At 38.7% G+C, this 11397-nt stretch overlaps 1 protein-coding gene across 3 annotated transcripts in view; it reads left to right on the top strand.

The window, feature by feature from the left end:
• Positions 1–7783: 7783 nt before the first annotated feature.
• The window catches only part of b3gnt2b (UDP-GlcNAc:betaGal beta-1,3-N-acetylglucosaminyltransferase 2b), a 29754-nt gene continuing 26140 nt past the window's right edge, over positions 7784–11397 (top strand). Inside the window, exon 1 of one of the 3 annotated variants that reach the window (XM_084736084.1) lies at positions 7784–7983. The gene's annotated coding sequence lies outside the window, so the exon portion shown is untranslated. Of the gene's footprint in view, positions 8044–11397 lie in introns of all 3 variants that reach the window. The other 2 variants (XM_084736082.1, XM_084736083.1) reach the window with 2 other exon arrangements.

Below are 11397 nucleotides of genomic sequence, written 5' to 3'. Positions count from 1 at the left end.
GAGCAAATGAAAAAATACCTTAAAATATAACATAATACATAACAAGGGCTCCCTGCTCTTTCTCTTTTTCAGCTATGGCAGTGTTTTCCTGAACATTTTTTATGTGGACCCACTTTTAAAAATGACAAACCATCATTACCCAGTTCACAACAGGCCTTATCAGTAAATCTTGGTTCATTCGTGCTGAAACAAATGTTTACTGCCATTTCCACATCGCTATATTATCTTGAGGCCTGTAATTTAAAACATACAAATTAAATACCTAAATGAGAAATAAAAATATTCAGGTTGAGTTAAAAGACCATCTAGTTGTTTTTATTTCCTCTCATTTGGAAAACAATACGACATTTGGCCTACTTCATAGATGGGACCAAATACGTGCATTTAGGCAAAATTCACAGGATGCTTTTCTCTCTCTCAGTAAAACAATATACACATTTTAAATCTTAAATTTGCAGACTTTCTTCCATAATCTTGTATTTATTCGATGACCCACCTGTGAGTCCCAATTCAGTCTCCGAGAATGACTGACCTAAGGGATCCACAGCTTGAAAAATGTTTAAGACCCCTGTTCTAAATACAAAAGACTTTAGAAGAAAAGAATTTATTGCAATTGACCTTTAATGTGAGACCCTAGTGTATATGTGTGAAGTATGTCAGATGTGATATTCGTGGTCAGGACCCTGCTTACTAAGATTAGCATGTGCTCAGCGCATTTCTGTGCAGTCGAAAATAGCTCCAACTGATATTTCTATGAGTTTCATTTCTTAGCAATTGCATCTTGATTTTCTCCTCAGGAAGTGCACACACACTTTCTAGCATGATGTCAGCCGTCATTCTCAGTATTCAACAGGAAATCACAAGCCAGGAAATGACTCACCTATCATTTGTACCTGCATGGTTGGTGTCTGCATGGAAACATTTCATCACACCAAGGTTTAACATTTTACACAGTTATCGCATTTTGTTACAATAACCATTTAATTCTGTCAATAAAGGGATTCTATACACAGATAAGAGCAACCAGACACACCTCTGCTCGACTTTTGCTCAGCATGATGTCATAATGAGTAACTTTATGATTTATTATAAATAACCTTTACCTCATTTTAAAGGTAACATAATGGTCATTCATAGATCATCCAAATAGGCCTGTTAAACTTTTACCTACTTCACTGGATTGGGAAGTTAAATGTTCATTGTGGTAAATAAATAAAAGCTTTGCACTTTTGAGAGGTAGCTAAAATAGCATGTTTGCTAATCCAAAGATCCTTCCTGGGCCTTGTTGTGATTTGTTTTTTTATGATCTCCAGCTGCAGCTAGTTCTGTGTTAAATGGATTTATGACCCAGTTACATACTGATACAATACAGGCGCACATGTCCTCAGGTAGAACTGGTAGAATGAATAACCTATATATTTATATTTAATTTCCTATATTTTAATGTGAGTCTGCTTACTCTTTGATGAGATGATAAGGTGTGTGTGTGTGTGTGTGTGTGTGTGTGTGTAAATATTGTCTCTGTCAGTTCTCCCGTGAAGCATATTAAAAAAAACTTGAAGCGTGCGCTCAATGATTTAATTCCATATTATTTCTCAGTAACATATTTTAATTACATTAATTTTGTAATTTAATTGCATGTAATTCGTGGCATGCAAGGAGTTGCTCTCCAGTATCTTATTAGACATTTGTGCAAAAATTTCTCAGAATTAACATATGAATTCTTGAGTTATGGCCAAAAACATGTTTTGTGAGATTACAGAGACCTTTGACCTCCAAATTCTAATCAGTTCATCTTTGAAGCCAAATGAACATTTGGGTGACAGTTTATTTTACATTAAACTAATAATATGTAACAAGCCACACTTTGTGTCAAATTAGACAAAGAGTAGGAATAATAAGTTATTTATAAGACCGTATTAGACCATTATCAGACTTTATGAGAGGGTAACTGGGGACACATTTCACTCTGGTTTACAGTCTAAGGCCGGAGATATACTCGCTGTTTAACCATGCGTTTGCGTTCACGTATGCGTCGCGTTAATTTCTGAGGACGCGCACAATCATCGCTCCAAATGGACACAGGATACAAGAGGCAGCCATGAAGCGTAGGGGTACGTATGCAAATGCATAGTTAAAAGCAAGTATATTTCCAGCTTAATGTGTCCCTGATTACCCTCTAAGAAAGTTTATTTAAGGTCTAACAGTTGGAAACAATACACTAGTTTAAAGTACAGTTCTGTTGTAACATGTCCCTTAATAACCCTATAATAAAGTCTAATAATAGGTCTGATACTGACTAATAAAAAACATAATTTCTTGTTTTTGTCTAATTTTATACAAAGAACCGCTTGTTACATATTATTAGTGTACTACAAAGTATAGTGTGGCCAACACATTATTTTGTAGTACACCTTTGATCTCTGACTACCAAAATCTACTCACTTTATCTGTCAGGGCAAATAGTCACTTGTTACAAGTTTTAAGAAATACATATACACCCATGGTGGAGATAATAACAAAGTGTTACTATATTCTTTTATTGTCTCTTGTATCTCAATCAACATGCCACTAGAAGCTGTGTTTGTGTGTGTTTGTGTGTGTCTGTGTGCCCCTGGCTGTTAGCGGGACTGTGGAAACATGCATTGTGTTGCTTCTTGGCTCAGTTACCCTGGAGGCTGTAACCGAGCAGCATCTCGCACATACAGACAAATGGCGACAAATACAGACTGAGCTGCGAAAGTCTCACAAAAGTGACAAAATGAGGAGAAAATTATTCATTCACACGCAACGAAACTGAAGGGTTTAGTACCAAAATGAAATAACTGAAGCATTCTTTCCCAGATTGACAGCTGGAATCAATGTGAAACACTTAACCATAGTCGTGCTAAGGCATTTTAAGTTTTTGAAGGATTTGTGTTTCATTTCAGATTGCAGCATTTCAATCACAGTACATGTATATTAAATGGAGCTCTTCTAATTGCATTTCAATCCTGCTTTGACAGTAAATAATGCTGTATTTGGGGCAATGCTGTGGCAGCGTATGTGGCTGAAACATCCTCATTGTTGCTACTGAATAAAAGTCCAGTCTTTCTTATGCAAATCATCAGTCCTGGTCACATCATTTGTTCCATGTTGTATCCAGTGTCAGAAGGAGTCTTCTTGTGAGTCACTATTGTGATGTGAGCAAACTTAAAGTGAGTTAACCCCCAGATGTTTAGTCTGTCAAAACATTTCTTGTTTGAGTCGGCTGTTTCATCAGAGCTTCTTTTCATTCTTCATTAACAGTGTCAGTACCACTTTGATTAAACCTGATACACAAGCAGCTGGGTGGCAGCAGCAGCAGAAGTGCCAGCGTGTGTCTGTGGACACACTTGGATGATCACATACACAGAAAACAACGCCTCTCTGACCACCTGAGACTCTGTGAGGTGGATGGAAGAGACACCTGAGTCCTGGCCGTCTGTGGGCTCTTTCACTCCCGCTCCTCCGTGGTCATCCTATCCCGTCTAGTTAACGCTGTTAGCCAGGATTAGCACCCTGCCCTCTGTTCCGATGACACACTTGATTGGCGAAGGGCTCTAATGTACATGAGGCAATTAACCCTAACCCACAGCGGGGTGTGGACGTGTACGACAGTAATCTGTGAGAAAAATTAGGCAATTACCACTCGGAGGCAATGACATCCAGGACATCTGTGAGTTAATGTCAGTAACTGGAATCCCTCCCTCCCATCAAATGAAGAAAATGTCATTTGATGTAATGAAAATCCATCATATCATTACCCATGGGACAACAACATTATCCTGCCTCTGTAGGCATTAAATAATGCATTTTTGTTATTATTAAAATATTCCAAGAAAAGACCAAAACTGTCAGTGCATTAGTCTGCCTCACAAGCCTTTCTGACTTCCCTATCCCGTGGCACACCACCCTAGTAATCTCCTAAAACAGAGGTGGACACTAGTATTTTCATTCACTGATTAATACGCATTTGGTGCTCTGGTGAGCATGTACAGGAGCAGGATCAAATGAGGGATTGAGTCAAAATAACTGAGTCATCTTTATGTATGTTATGAAATTATCTATTATGTCGACCCATTGTCTTCTCCTACGCACCTGTCAGCCTACAAGTGTGCAAAAGATTTTTGATCTTGGATATTTTAGATTCTTCAAAGAAGCCACCTTTTCCTTTGATGGCCGCTTCGCACACTGTATAATCTGAACTATTTTTTTATTTAAAAAGAAAAAGAAAAACACTGAATGAGAGGTGTGTCCAGATTTTTGACTGGTACTGTATGTATACCCTATATAAAGCATATATATAGCCATATATAGAGAGTTGTGATTTTTTGCCCTTATTTTTTTAACCTATATGACAGAAATACACTTGTTGGCATTGGAAAAGGAATCACAATGTTTGGATTAAAGAGCAACTAACCTTCTACCATGTGCACACAGCATTGTTCAAAATCCAGTCAGATCAGGTGAACACAGCGCCGCAGACCACCCTAGGAGGGGAGGAGGAGAGCGGGGACAAGAGTCATGCTAACCCAGCTTGAATTTAAGGCTGCTCCTGGCTAATGTCTGGTCAGGAAAATGAATCAGACGAAATGGGACTAGACAAGCAACGGGAAACCAGAGACTCATCAGAAGCCCACATCTTACAGAGAACTGCTCCACCACAGGATCAAGCTGTTGCAGACCACTTCAGAGCTGACAGGATGCAAGATGAAAGACTCTGTTTACATCATGCACAAACACAATTGATGGACAAAGTTTCAAAAATGTCGAACTTTTAATGTGAAGACGTCGACCATATTATCATCAGTGTATTCTTGCTGCTGTTTACATTTAACCTGACGCAAATTCAAAAACTGTACTACAGAATTATTTCCTGGGTGTATACGTCTATAGGTATATATGTAGATAATTGTAATATTATTTTATTTTATTTATTGTGTTTTGTTTTACATTTTAATCCTATTGTATTCTGAATTTAGTTAATTATCTGTATCGCATGTGTGTGTAGTATGATGCAACTACAACTCTCATTATGTTTTGCAACCCTGTGTTGCATGATGACTAGATACCTAGATTTATTGCAGCCAGAGGAAAGAAGAGGCCTGGAGGTGGCAAAATGGGACCAGACTTTGAAAAACCAGACTGGCTCATCAGCATTAGTTCAAAGTAACTGTTATCCATTGCGGGGCGGTTGAAAGAAGTCACCACAGTTTGCAGACACTTTTTTTTTTTCCACAGCTTCACACACTCCACCACAGTGTATTTTTGCCTGGTTGAAACTGTATTGTGTGACAGGAGTCTGAAAACACAGCAACTGTATGTCAGTGTAAGCATGTTTCTTTTGGACTGTCCTCCCAGCTTTTATACAAGTCTGATCTCCTCTGCTTTGTTGAGCAGATTGGGGAGAGCGGAAAGAGAGAAACACCTCAGAGAAAACAGTGAAAACACAACTTTTAGCCGGACTTCAGTGTGTGTGCATGCTTGGTATAACCATATATGAACCTCATTATTATTATTTATGAGCGCAGACTGGGTGCCCATTGTCTGCATAGGGTGACCAGCTGTGGGTCTGTTACACAGAAAGACTTGGAGCCTCCAGTCCTTCACACAGCAGACCCCCTTTGTCCTAGTCTGGGTCATTAAGAGAGGACAGCCCAGGGACTGGCCCCCTGCTGTTTGGAGACCCCACACCCATCACACACTTACCTCCAACTTCCAACTGCCATCTGGGTGCCTCTTGTTTGGGCCCTTCAGCAGTGGTGATTACAAGTTCTGTGTTTAGCCAAAAACACAAATATAAAGTGACGCAAAAGAAAAGCAGAGACAACTGGAGGAGTGCAATCAGTGCAGATCTCCACCAGGAAACTCTTAAAGAATATTTGGATGTAAGCCCTTTGTAATCACTAACATTTTAATTACTAACTGTATGTATTTTTTCTCAGTACTGTCTAATCAATTCATTCTTGAGTCCAGGCAGACATGTGTGCCAAGTTTGAAGAAATCCCGTCAAGGCGTTCTTGAGATATTGTGTTCACAAGAACAGGATGGCCTGAAGCAAAATGTCTCCTGCCATAAAAACCCCAAATAAAAGGCATTTTAAAAAGGATTTTTAAGGGGGTTTTTTTTCTATTCTTTATCACAGAGGTCCTTCAGCATACAGTCAGGGATGTGCACAAAAAAATTACACTGATCACTTAAGTAATATGAGATTAGCTGCAGACAAGCTCACACACACACACAAATGAATGATCCTCTCCAGGGTTACACCTGGCAGAGTTAATAAATCAGCATGATCAAAAGTGTGATCTGGATCACAACATGTCAACTGATTCTTAGTTCATGGATAAAACAAGCTAAACCTGAACTCCTTGCCTAGACAGGAAATTAATATCTCCTGCAGAAAGAAAAACAAACAAGTGTTTGGAAAATATTAATGAATAAACATACAGTTGAACTATAAATAATAATCATAATAAATCTGAGCACTTAACACATTTCTAAATTGAATTATACAAACAGGCCTCATTGTAATATTTGCCTGTCAGTCTCCCACTAAACTGTAACAGGTGTAACTGGTCTATCTCCATTTACAGACTGGTGACAGTTGCTGTGTTTGTTACTGGCAAACACAGACATGCCTGCCACTGCTTTGACTAATAACTGTAGATCACTGGAAGGTTACTCCTCTCCATCCTTAATTGTCTCTCGGCTTTTAGCTCAATAGTTAATGCACGAGCATGAGAGTGGTATTGATCTTCTTATTGAACTCTAGGGGAAAGTGAATTAAGTGTAGTTCCCAAAATGTCAAACTATCCCTTTAAGGGAAGATGGTGATTGTTTGCCCAAGAAGTCACTGGATTTGTAGCTTCAGAGAAATGACGCTGCCAAACAGGTCTTAAGGTTGCCAAACTTGATGGCATAGCTAATGCTTCCTTCATGGTGTACTTGTGAGGTCGCATCTTTTGATGAAAGTGGTCAGCATGATGGATGGTAAAGATGAGAAAGATTCCATAATAATTCCATAATACTGATAGAACTGTTGATCCTACTTTTGATTTTGATCCATTTTCAATTTAGCTCATTTTCATTGATTTACAATTTAGAATTTAAACCATGATGCCCATGTTCCCTAGAGCATTTTCACGGCAGCCATATTGATATAATATATAACTAACTGAAGTCCAACTCCATTTAGTGTGATAGAGTCTTTCTTTCCTGAGAGCTTTCCTGAGAGTGTTTCCCCTATTTTTATGTTAAAATGGCTGCTGTTCAAAAGGTCTATTTGCTCCAATTATATAAGAAGACTGATGCCAGTCTTATATCTGTATGAGACAGTCAATTAGCTTAACTTAGCCAGCACCTTTAAAGAAGAAGAAAAGAAGAAGAATTATATTAAATTTGTTTTAATTTGCAGAAAATTTAAATAAATTAACTAAATAAGCAATATTAAACATTTTATTTATAGCATAAGGGTGAGTAGATAATGACTGAAATTTCATTTTTAGGTGAACTATGCCTTTAATGAAACCATTTAATGAGGTTATTCACAATGGCAGTGGGCCTAAAGCTCACCTTTAAGACGTGCGGCCACCTTAGCTTAGTATTTGCTCGTCAGGTGACTGGAGCACATTTATTTAATATAATTTTTCAATGACGCATCCATCTTTATAAATAAATGCGCGTGTGCGAGTGCGCGCGCGTGTGTTTATATGTGTGCGTGTGTCTCCGCCCACCTCCGGCAGCAGCGCAGTCTCATTACAGCTTCAACTACTGAAAGAAAAAGTCGGTCCTTTAAAGCAGCAGCAGCAGTCAGTCAGTCTTCAGCCGTTGGCGGAGTATAGACAGCAGTGGCTCACGGTGAAAAGACGACGTTTAGCCGTCGGAAAAAGACATATGGATTTATTAACTTTTTCGCAGTTGTTGGAGTGACTTTGGGCGGACGAGGACGGCTGAAAACAAGTGAGTTCACACGGTCCCCGGAGGAGTTTTCTCTCAGGACCGTGAAAGAGTAACTAGTCGGTACGTTCATATCACAGGCGACCATCTAACCGCTCTCAGAAGTAAGCTAACCTGCCCAGTGAGTTTAACGCTAGCTGACTCTGTCAAACTATGTTTAGGAACATATGTGTTGAAGGAACAGGGATATGTGTTTGATACGTTTTTACATGTTAATGTTGCATCTCATTAGGAAGATTACCGAAACTTATAAAACTCAAGACTAGGTGCAACATAAAACTCCTATGGGGGAAACACGGTATGCTATAGCAAAATGAAAGCAGTAACGCTGCAGCTTTATCCTGACCTATAATAAGGTCTAGAGCTGAGGGAGTGGTGGAAATGGATTAGTGGATCGATAGTAAGTAAATCAGCAATTCTCATGATCCATTAAAGGCATGTATCAAGCCAAAATACCAAACATTCTCCGGTTCCAGCTCCTCAAATGGTAGGACTTGCTGCTTTTATCTATGTTGTGTTTTTAAAATAAAGGAACAAAAAAATAAGTAACTAAAGTTTCTTTAGGTGTTAGAATAAAACAGGGAGTTTGAGGCCGTCACAAGTTGTGGCACGCAATTTCCGCAATTGTGGAAAAGGTGTTTGTTTTTTAGACTAAAGAATTAAAGGGATAGTTCACCCAAAAAAAAATGAATTCACTTATTATCTCTCACCCTCATGTCACCATTCACTTGCATTGTTTGGAAGATTCAGCAAGGCTGATTTCTTGTGATAGTCCAACAGAGTTTTGTTGTCAATTGGCATGAAGGTGAGTAGATAATGACTGAATTTTCATTTTGGGGTGAACTATCCCTTTTATCACTTAATGAAAGAAAACATCAGATGAATCAGCGATAAAAATAATAGTTGGTAGTTAATAGTCCTCTCCTGGTCAGTCTAAAGGCACACAAAGTTGACCACACCAAGTGTAATGTGTCCTTAGAACCTTAGAGACACAAACAAAAGGTTAATCCAATATTTGAATGAGATAAGACGGAATAAATTCTGGTTCTTTTGTCTGCCTGTTTGCTGTTCTTTTCATCTACTAACCTATAGTTTTACCTGAGCAAACCTGGGGATTTACTATCTTTACTCATATCCTCTTTCTCTGTTTATCCTCCTCTTTCTCTCTCTGACGCCATATGAGCAAGATAAAAGTTTTTAATCACATGAGCAACATTTTCCAGAGTTGGTGCACAGATGTGTGTGTGTGTCAGCTCTGTAAGCCCTGCTATGTTTAGAGAGAAAACTCCAAACCACACTTTGGATGAGTAGCCCTTAACCAATCTAGGATAAGTTTCTGTCTTGCTAGTAAATGAAGATCAGGCTCAAATATGACCAGGCAGTGATCACTGAAACAAATGACAACAAATTTAAGAAACAGAGAAGCTGTGCTTTCAGAAAGCACTAACATAAGCTGTCTTTTACTTATGCCAAGCCTGTTTTAGATTGATTATGATCGATCTAACTGAAGCCAAATTTTGGAACAAAATGATTTGCTTGTTTGGTAGTTTGGCTGTATTTTTTCATCACAGATGATAAATCATGGATATATCATCTTGGATTCATATGCTGGTGCTTTTATAGCTTCCTGTTCTGCTTGCCAGGTTGTAGTCATGATAATGATTCCCATTACTTTCCTTTGACTCTCGGATGTGGCTAATCTGTTTACTCTGCATCTCGTCCCTGCCCTGCATGCTTAGTAGATAGAAGTAGCTCAATACAGAACAGTATGTACATGTCGTTTGATGAGTGTTAAATGACATGTTTGTATGCATTTGCGGGTGAATGCAAGAGAGAGATTTCAGAGAAGAGCATGGTGGTTGTGCTTTTTACAGATCCAGTTTGTTTGCAGTATCAAGTTGCTATGTATAATGGCAGAGATAGAGGTGTTGGGTATCTTTTTTTCTATCTCATGATCCCAGAGCACAAACAATAGCAACTGGTGCTGTGCTGTATTATACAGAAAAGGTTAGTCTGTGTCGGTAAATGGTTTAATGGAGTCTCTATGGTCAAAGCCATTTTGCCATTCAGACATTCTGCATAAATAAGTAGCCAGTAATTTCTCCACCCTATCTGAAGAGTGCTTACTTAAAGACATTTACTGATGGTATTTCTCGTACTCAGTAGCACTGAGTGAGCAGACATAAGCTCCAGTTTCCTGCTCAAGGACAGTTTGACCGTCACAGGACATGCATTTACCTGTTGATTAAATCAAACATGTGACCCTTTTACATACAGGGCATTTTCTCTACCCACTCTCATGATTGTCCCTCCTCATTACTATTCCAGACGTTCTCTCTCCAGACAGTTTCCAGGGATGCAGATTCTTTCTGGTGTTAGACACTGCAGAGAGACTTCATAGTCAGTACAGTTTCCAAAAACATATTTTTAGTGAGCATTTAAAAGGAGTTACTTATGAAAGAAATCTGGCTTTCTAAAGTGTATATGAGTGACTAAAGATCAGTCTCTTCACCAGTTTTCCTCTCATTTCAAGGTCACCAGTTTTAGCACATCCCAAACGGGAGACCTGGAGATACCCAGGGGTACTGCTAATTATGGGGACATTCAATCAGTTCTGTACTATAACCACATTGCCGTCATTCATGTTGACACAGAAATCTGCACTGTCCTATTTGAAGAGACTTTTCACACAGCCCCTGATAATACTAGTTTACATTGCATCCAACGTTTTCTCAGGTGACACCTCTGGCCAGACCAGTTTATGGTGTGAATGAGTTTACCTGGCTGTTAGCCTGTGCTCCTTATCACATCCAACTTTCAGTAATCTCACCCGTGAAATCTGCAAACAAAGTAGCCATTGTTTGTACACTTAAAGTATGGATCAACAGAAAAATGTCGACAGTTGAGCAGATGGGAAGGCTACAATAAAATAATGAACATCTCAATTTTAACTCCATCTGCAGATATGATGGTACAGATATTTTGTTAGGCCCACATTTAACAGCCAGCATCTTGGTCATGTTTACTGACTTGAGAACTGACCTAATATACATGTTTTTAGTTAATCTTTGAAGGAATTTTCATGTCCTGTGTTGCCCCTAACACTGTCGCTATCTGTCTGTCGATTAAACTCAGTATAATAACTTAGTTTCAGCTTAAATTAGTGGGCATCTAGAGCAAAAATACATTTTTTTAACATCCAGTTTTGGCTCACCAAACTTCAGTAGAAGACTGACTAATTCACTGACTAATTTCATCCACACTCCTTCCCCTTCTTACACTGTACACTGATTTCTCTTCCAACTAAAGTTTCTTAAGTTTTTATTACCCAAGGGTTGCAAATTTTCTGCATTTTGCTTAATCCGTAGTCAAAAAGGAAATCAATAATAATAATTATTAAGCTACAAAATGCATGTC

Source organism: Lutjanus erythropterus, chromosome 14 (assembly GCF_056507025.1).
Source record: "Lutjanus erythropterus isolate fLutEry1 chromosome 14, fLutEry1.hap2, whole genome shotgun sequence".
Lineage (NCBI taxonomy): Eukaryota > Metazoa > Chordata > Actinopteri > Lutjaniformes > Lutjanidae > Lutjanus > Lutjanus erythropterus.
Note: the sequence above shows the minus strand (reverse complement) of the source record. Positions and strands in the feature narration are given on the sequence as shown.